Source organism: Triticum urartu, chromosome 1A (genome assembly GCF_056163025.1).
Source record: "Triticum urartu cultivar PI428250 chromosome 1A, HENAU_Tu73, whole genome shotgun sequence".
NCBI classification, from domain to species: Eukaryota; Viridiplantae; Streptophyta; class Magnoliopsida; order Poales; family Poaceae; genus Triticum; species Triticum urartu.
The window spans coordinates 481,306,078-481,315,052 of NC_141873.1; positions in this window are offsets into that span (position 1 = coordinate 481,306,078).

The following is an 8,975-nucleotide window of genomic DNA, read 5'->3' on the forward strand; positions in this document are numbered from 1 at the left end:
TGAACATTTTCACGAATGGAGTTGAAGCGACGCTTGATGTGCCTTGTCTTCTTGTGAAACCTGGGCTCCTTGGCAAGAGCAATAGCTCCAGTGTTGTCACAGAAGAGCTTGATCGGCCCCGACGCATTGGGTATGACTCCTAGGTCGGTGATGAACTCCTTCACCCAAATTGCTTCATGTGATGCCTCCGAGGCTGCCATGTACTCCGCTTGACATGTAGATCCCGCCACGACGCTCTGCTTGCAACTGCACCAGCTTACTGCCCCACCATTCAAAATATACACGTATCCGGTTTGTGACTTAGAGTCATCCAGATCTGTGTCGAAGCTAGCGTCGACGTAACCCTTTACGACGAGCTCTTCGTCACCTCCATAAACGAGAAACATTTCCTTAGTCCTTTTCAGGTACTTTAGGATATTCTTGACCGCTGTCCAGTGTTCCTTGCCGGGATTACTTTGGTACCTTCCTACCAAACTTACGGCAAGGTTTACATCAGGTCTGGTACACAGCATGGCATACATAATAGAACCTATGGCTGAGGCATAAGGGATGACACTCATCTCTTCTATATCTTCTGCCGTGGTCGGACATTGAGCTGAGCTCAATTTCACACCTTGTAACACAGGCAAGAACCCCTTCTTAGACTGATCCATATTGAACTTCTTCAATATCTTATCAAGGTATGTGCTTTGTGAAAGACCTATGAGGCGTCTTGATCTATCTCTGTAGATCTTGATGCCTAATATATAAGCAGCTTCTCCAAGGTCCTTCATTGAAAAACTCTTATTCAAGTAGGCCTTTATGCTGTCCAAGAGTTCTATATCATTTCCCATCAAAAGTATGTCATCTACATATAATATGAGAAATGCTACAGAGCTCCCACTCACTTTCTTGTAAATGCAGGCTTCTCCATAAGTCTGCGTAAGCCCAAACGCTTTGATCATCTCATCAAAGCGAATGTTCCAACTCCGAGATGCTTGCACCAGCCCATAAATCGAGCGTTGGAGCTTGCACACCTTGTCAGCATTCTTAGGATCGACAAAACCTTCCGGCTGCATCATATACAATTCTTCCTTATGGAAACCATTAAGGAATGCCGTTTTGACGTCCATTTGCCATATTTCATAATTATAGAATGTGGCAATCGCTAACATGATTCGGACGGACTTCAACTTCGCTACCGGTGAGAAAGTCTCATCGTAGTCAACCCCTTGAACTTGTCGATAACCCTTAGCGACAAGCCGAGCTTTATAGATGGTCACATTACCATCTGCGTCAGTCTTCTTCTTAAAGATCCATTTATTTTCTATGGCTCGCCGCTCTACGGGCAAGTCAGTCAAAGTCCATACTTCGTTTTCATACATGGATCCTATCTCGGATTTCATGGCTTCTAGCCATTTGACGGAATCCGGGCCCGCCATCGCTTCTTTATAGTTCGAAGGTTCACCGTTGTCTAACAACATGATTTCCAAGATAGGGTTGCCGTACCACTCTGGTGCGGAACGTGTCCTTATGGACCTACGAATTTCAGTAGGAGCTTGATCAGAAGTATCTTGATCATCATCATTAACTTCCTCTCTTGTCGGTGCAGGCACCTCAGAAACATTTTCTTGAGTTGCGCCATTTTCCGGTTCAAGAGGTAATACTTCATCAAGGTCTACTTTCCTCCCACTTACTTCTTTCAAGAGAAACTCTTTCTCTAGAAAGGATCCATTCTTGGCAACAAAGATCTTGCCTTCGGATCTGAGGAAGAAGGTATACCCAATAGTTTCTTTAGGGTATCCTATGAAGACGCATTTTTCCGATTTGGGTTCGAGCTTTTCAGGTTGAAGTTTCTTGACATAAGCATCGCATCCCCAAACTTTTAGAAACGATAGCTTAGGTTTCTTCCCAAACCATAATTCAAACGGTGTCGTCTCAATGGATTTCGACGGAGCCCTATTTAAAGTGAATGCGGCAGTCTCTAAAGCATAGCCCCAAAAAGATAGCGGTAAATCGGCAAGAGACATCATAGATCGCACCATATCTAATAGAGTGCGATTACGACGTTCGGAAACACCATTACGCTGAGGTGTTCCAGGCGGCGTGAGCTGTGAAACTATTCCACATTTTCTTAAGTGTGTGCCAAACTCATGACTCAAGTATTCTCCTCCACGATCTGATCGCAGGAACTTGATTTTCCTGTCACGTTGATTCTCAACCTCACTCTGAAATTCCTTGAACTTTTCAAAGGTTTCAGACTTGTGTTTCATTAAGTAGACATACCCATATCTACTCAAGTCATCAGTGAGGGTGAGAACATAACGATAGCCACCGCGAGCCTCAACACTCATTGGACCGCACACATCAGTATGTATGATTTCCAATAAGTTGGTTGCTCGCTCCATTGTTCCTGAGAAGGGAGTCTTGGTCATTTTACCCATGAGGCATGGTTCGCACGTGTCAAATGATTCGTAATCAAGAGACTCTAAAAGTCCATCAGCATGGAGCTTCTTCATGCGTTTGACACCTATGTGACCAAGGCGGCAGTGCCACAAGTATGTGGGACTATCATTATCAATCTTACATCTTTTGGTACTCACACTATGAACATGTGTAGCATTACGCTCGAGATTCATTAAGAATAAACCATTCACCATCGGAGCATGACCATAAAACATATCTCTCATATAAATAGAACAACCATTATTATCGGATTTAAATGAGTAGCCATCTCGAATTAAACGAGATTCTGATACAATATTCATGCTCAAACTTGGCACTAAATAACAATTATTGAGGTTCATAACTAATCCCGTAGGTAAATGTAGAGGTAGCGTGCCGACGGTGATCACATCGACCTTGGAACCATTCCCGACGCGCATCGTCACCTCGTCCTTCGCCAGTCTCCACTTATTCCGCAGCTCCTACTTTGAGTTACAAATGTGAGCAACTGCACCGGTATCAAATACCCAGGAGCTACTACGAGTACTGGTAAGGTACACATCAATTACATGTATATCACATATACCTTTTGTTTTGCCGGCCTTCTTAACCGCTAAGTATTTGGGGCAGTTCCGTTTCCAGTGACCACTTTCCTTGCAATAAAAGCACTCAGTCTCGGGCTTGGGTCCATTCTTTGGCTTCTTCCCGGCAGCTTGCTTGCCGGGCGCGGCAACTCCCTTGCTGTCCTTCTTGAAAGCTTTCTTACCCTTGCCCTTCTTGAACTTAGTGGTTTTATTCACCATCAACACTTGATGTTCCTTTTTGACTTCTACCTCTGCTGATTTCAGCATTGCAAATACTTCAGGAATGGTCTTTTCCATCCCCTGCATATTGAAGTTCATCACAAAGCTCTTGTAGCTCGGTGGAAGCGACTGAAGGATTCTGTCAATGACCGCGTCATCCGGGAGATTAACTCCCAGCTGAGTCAAGCGGTTATGCAACCCAGACATAGTGAGTATGTGCTCACTGACAGAACTGTTTTCCTCCATCTTACAGCTGAAGAACTTGTCGGAGACTTGATATCTCTCGACCCGGGCATGAGCTTGAAAAACCATTTTCATCTCTTCGAACATCTCATATGCTCCGTGTCTCTCAAAACGCTTTTGGAGCCCCGGCTCTAAGCTGTAAAGCATGCCACACTGAACGAGGGAGTAGTCATCGGTACGTGCCTGCCAAGCGTTCATAACGTCTTGTTCTGCAGGGAGAATAGGTGCGTCACCCAGCGGTGCTTGTAGGACATAATCTTTCTTAGCAGCTATGAGGATGATCCTCAGGTTCCGGACCCAGTCCGTGTAGTTGCTGCCATCGTCTTTCAGCTTGGTTTTCTCTAGGAACGCGTTGAAGTTGAGGACTACGTTGGCCATTTGATCTACAAGACATATTGTAAAAAAATTTAGACTAAGTTCATGATAATTAAGTTCATCTAATCAAATTATTCAATGAACTCCCACTTAGATAGACATCCCTCCTGTAATCTAAGTATAACATGATCCGAGTTAACTAGGCCGTGTCCGATCATCACGTGAGACGGACTAGTCAACATCGATGAACATCTTCATGTTGATCATATCTTCTATACGACTCATGCTCGACCTTTCGGTCTTCTGTGTTCCGAGGCCATGTCTGTACATGCTAGGCTCGTCAAGTCAACCTAAGTGTTTGCATGTGTAAATCTGTCTTACACCCGTTGTATGTGAACGTTGGAATCTATCACACCCGATCATCACGTGGTGCTTCGAAACAACGAACTGTGGCAACGGTGCACAGTTAGGGGGAACACTTTCTTGAAATTATTATGAGGGATCATCTTATTTACTACCGTCGTTCTAAGTAAACAAGATGCAAAAACATGATAAAGATCACATGCAATCAAATAATAATAGTGACATGATATGGCCAATATAACATAGCTCCTTTGATCTCCATCTTGGGGCTCCATGATCATCTTGTCACCGGCATGACACCATGATCTCCATCATCGTGTCTCCATGAAGTTGCTCGCCAACTATTACTTCTACTACTATGGCTAACGCGTTTAGCAATAAAGTAAAGTAATTTACATGGCATTTCTCAATGACACGCAGGTCATACAAAAAATAAAGACAACTCCTATGGCTCCTGCCGGTTGTCATACTCATCGACATGCAAGTCGTGATTCCTATTATAATAGCATGAAAATTTCATACATCACATATATATCATTCATCATTCATCACAACTTTGGCCATATCATATCACAAAGCACTTGCTGCAAAAACAAGTTAGACGTCCTCTAATCGTTGTTGCATGTTTTACGTGGCTGAAGTAGGGTTCTGGCAAGAACGTTTTCTTACCTACGTGAAAGCCACAACGTGATTTGTCAACTTCTATTTAGCCTTCATAAGGACCCTTTTCATCGAATCCGCTCCAACTAAAGTGGGAGAGACAGACACCCGCCAGCCACCTTATGCAACTTGTGCATGTTAGTCGGTGGAACCGGTCTCACGTAAGCGTACGTGTAAGGTTGGTCCGGGCCACTTCATCCCACAATACCATTGAAGCAAGATAAGACTAGTAGCGGCAAGAAAGTTGACAACATCAACGCCCACAACAAATTGTGTTCTACTCGTGCAAGAGAACTATGCATAAACCTGGCTCTGATACCACTGTTGGTGAACGTTGCAGAAAACAAATATTTTCCTATGGTTTCACCAAGATCCATCTAGGAGTTCATCTAGCAACGAGTGATCGGATTGCATCTACATACCTTTGTAGATCACGCGCGGAAGCGTTCAAAGAACGGGGATGAGGAAGGCGTACTCGACGTGATCCAAATCACCGGAGATCCTAGCGCCGAACGGACAGCACCTCCGCGTTCAACACACGTACGGTCAGCGTAACGTCTCCTTCTTCTTGATCCAGCAAGGGGAAGCAGAGGTTGAGGAAGATGGCTCCAACAGCAGCACGACGACGTGGTGGTGGTGGAGCTGCAGTACTCCGGCAGGGCTTCGCCAAGCACTATGGAGGAGGAGGATGTGTTGGAGAGGGAGAGGGAGGCACCAAAGGCAAGGGTTGAGAGGCCCTCCTTTCTCCACTATATATAGGGAGTCCAAGGGGGGGACGCCGGCCCTAGGAGATCCAATCTCCTAGGGGGGGCGGCGGCCAAGGGAGGAATCCCTCCCCCCCAAGGCACCTAGGGGGTGCCTTCCCCCTTTGGGACTCTTCCCTTCTTGAACCCTAGGCGCATGGGCCTCTTGGGGCTGGTGCCCTTGGCCCATGTAGGCCAAGGCGCACCCCCTACAGCCCATGTGGCCCCCCGGGGCAGGTGTCCCCACCCGGTGGACCCCCGGGACCCTTCCGGTGGTCCCGGTACAATACCGGTGACCCCGAAACTTGTCCCGATGCCCGAAATAGCACTTCCTATATATAATTCTTTACCTCCGGACCATTCCGGAACTCCTCGTGACGTCCGGGATCTCATCCAGGACTCCGAACAACATTTGGGTTACTGCATATACATATCCCTACAACCCTAGCGTCACCGAACCTTAAGTGTGTAGACCCTACGGGTTCAGGAGACATGTAGACATGACCGAGATCGCTCTCCGGTCAATAACCAACAGCGGGATATGGATACCCATGTTGGTTCCCACATGCTCCTCGATGATCTCATCAGATGAACCACGATGTCGAGGATTCAAGCAACCCCGTATACAATTCCCTTCGTCAATCGGTATGTTACCTGCCCGAGATTCGATCGTCGGTATCCCAATACCTCATTCAATCTCGTTACCGGCAAGTCACTTTACTCGTACCGTAATGCATGATCCCGTGACCAGAAACTTGGTCACTTTGAGCTCATTATGATGATGCATTACCGAGTGGGCCCAGTGATACCTCTCCGTCATACGGAGTGACAAATCCCAGTCTTGATCCGTGTCAACCCAACAGACACTTTCGGAGATACCCGTAGTATACCTTTATAGTCACCCAGTTACGTTGTGATGTTTGGTACACCCAAAGCACTCCTATGGTATCCGGGAGTTACACGATCTCATGGTCTAAGGAAAGGATACTTGACATTGGAAAACTCTAGCAAACGAACTATACGATCTTGTGCTATGTTTAGGATTGGGTCTTGTCCATCACATCATTCTCCTAATGATGTGATCTCGTTATCAATGACATCCAATGCCCATAGTCAGGAAACCATGACTATCTGTTGATCAAAATTATAGCATGAATAAAGACAATTATCATGAACAAGGAAATATAATAATAATGCTTTTATTATTGCCTCTAGGGCATATTTCCAACACTTATGTTCTAGTTCGAGAGGTAAGTGACAAGCTTTACCATAAACCATTTTATAAGGAGACATACACATAGGATTTTTATATGCAGTTCTATAAGCCCATAATGCATCATCAAGTTTCTTGGACCAATTCTTCCTAGATCTATTAACGGTCTTTTGCAAAATTAATTTGAGCTCTCTATTACTCAATTCTACTTGACCACTAGACTGTGGGTGATAAGGAGATGCAATTCTATGATTAACATCATACTTAGCAAGCATTTTACGACAGGCACCATGAATAAAGTGTGAACCACCATCAGTCATTAAATATCGAGGGACTCCAAACCTCGGGAAAATAACTTCTTTAAGCATCTTAATAGAGGTAGTTAATAGTTGGAATAGCTTCTACCCACTTAGTAACGTACTCAACATCAACCAAAATATGTGTATACCCATTAGAGGAAGGAAAAGGTCCAATATAATCAAAGCCCCAAACATCAAATGGTTCAATAACAAGTGAATAATTCATAGGCATTTCTTGACGTCTACTAATATTATCGATTCTTTGACATTCATCACAAGATAAGACAAACTTACGGGCATCCTTGAAGAGAGTAGGCCAATAAAAACCGGATTGCAATACCTTATGTGCAGTTCTATCTCCAGTGTGGTGCCGTCCATAAGCCTCAGAGTGACACTTGCGTAGGATCTGTTCCTGTTCATGCTCAGGTACACAACGTCTAATAACACCGTCTACTCCTTCTTTATAAAGATGTGGGTCATCCCAGAAGTAATGCCTTAAATCATAGAAGAACTTTTTCTTTTGCTGATATGTGAAACTAGGTGGTATGAATTTAGCAATAATGTAATTAGCATAATCACCATACCATGGAGCAGTACGAGAAGCATTGATGACATTCTGTTGTTCATCAGGAAAGCTATCATCAGTAGGTAGTGGGTCATCAAGAACATTCTCTAACCTAGACAAGTTGTCTGCAACGGGGTTCTCACCTCCCTTTCTATCAATAATATGCAAATCAAATTCTTGTAGCAAGAGAACCCATCTAATAAGTCTAGGTTTAGCATCTTTCTTTTCCATAAGGTATTTAATAGCATCATGATCAGTGTGAATAGTTACTTTAGAATCAACAATATAAGGTCTGAACTTATCACAAGCAAAAACAATTGCTAAAAATTCTTTTTCAGTAGTAGCATAATTTCTCTGGGCACTATCTAGAGTTTTACTAGCATATTGGATAACATTCAGCTTCTTATCAACTCTTTGTCCTAAAACAGCACCTACAGCATAATCGCTAGCATCACACATAATTTCAAAGGTAAATTCCAATCAGGTGGCTGAACAATAGGTGCAGAAATCAAAGCTTTCTTAAGTATTTCAAATGCTTCTACACAATCATCATCAAAGACAAAAGGAATATCTTTTTGTAATAGGTTAGTCAGAGGCCGAGAAATTTTTGAGAAGTCCTTAATGAACCTCCTATAAAAACTGGCATGACCAAGCAAACTTCTTATACCTTTAATGTCCTTGGGACACGACATCTTTTCAATAGCATCAACTTTAGCTTTATCAACTTCAATACCTTTTTCAGAAATTTTGTGCCCCAAGACAATACCTTCATTAACCATAAAGTGGCACTTCTCCCAGTTCAAGACAAGATTAGTTTCTTCACATCTCTGCAAAACTCGATCAAGGTTGCTCAAGCAATCATCAAAAGAGGATCCATAAACGGAGAAATCGTCCATGAAAACCTCACAAATCTTTTCACAAAAGTCAGATCATGCATCTTTCAAAGGTAGCAGGTGCATTACATAAACCAAAAGGCATACGTCTATAAGAAAAAGTATCGAAAGGGCAAGTAAAATTGGTCTTTGCTTGATCATCAGCTGACACATGTATTTGAGAGAAGCCAGAGTAACCATCTAGAAAGCAAAAATGTGTATGTTTGGATAATCTTTCTAGCATTTGATCAATGAAAGGCAAAGGGTAATGATCATTTTTAGTAGCTTTATTTAATTTGCAAAAATCAATTACCATCCTATAACCTTTAATAATTCTTTGTGGAATCAATTCATCTTTATCATTAGGAATGACAGTAATATCTCCCTTCTTAGGGACACAATGAACAGGACTTACCCACTGACTATCAGCAACGGGATAAATTATACCTACCTCAAGGAGCTTTAATATTTCCTT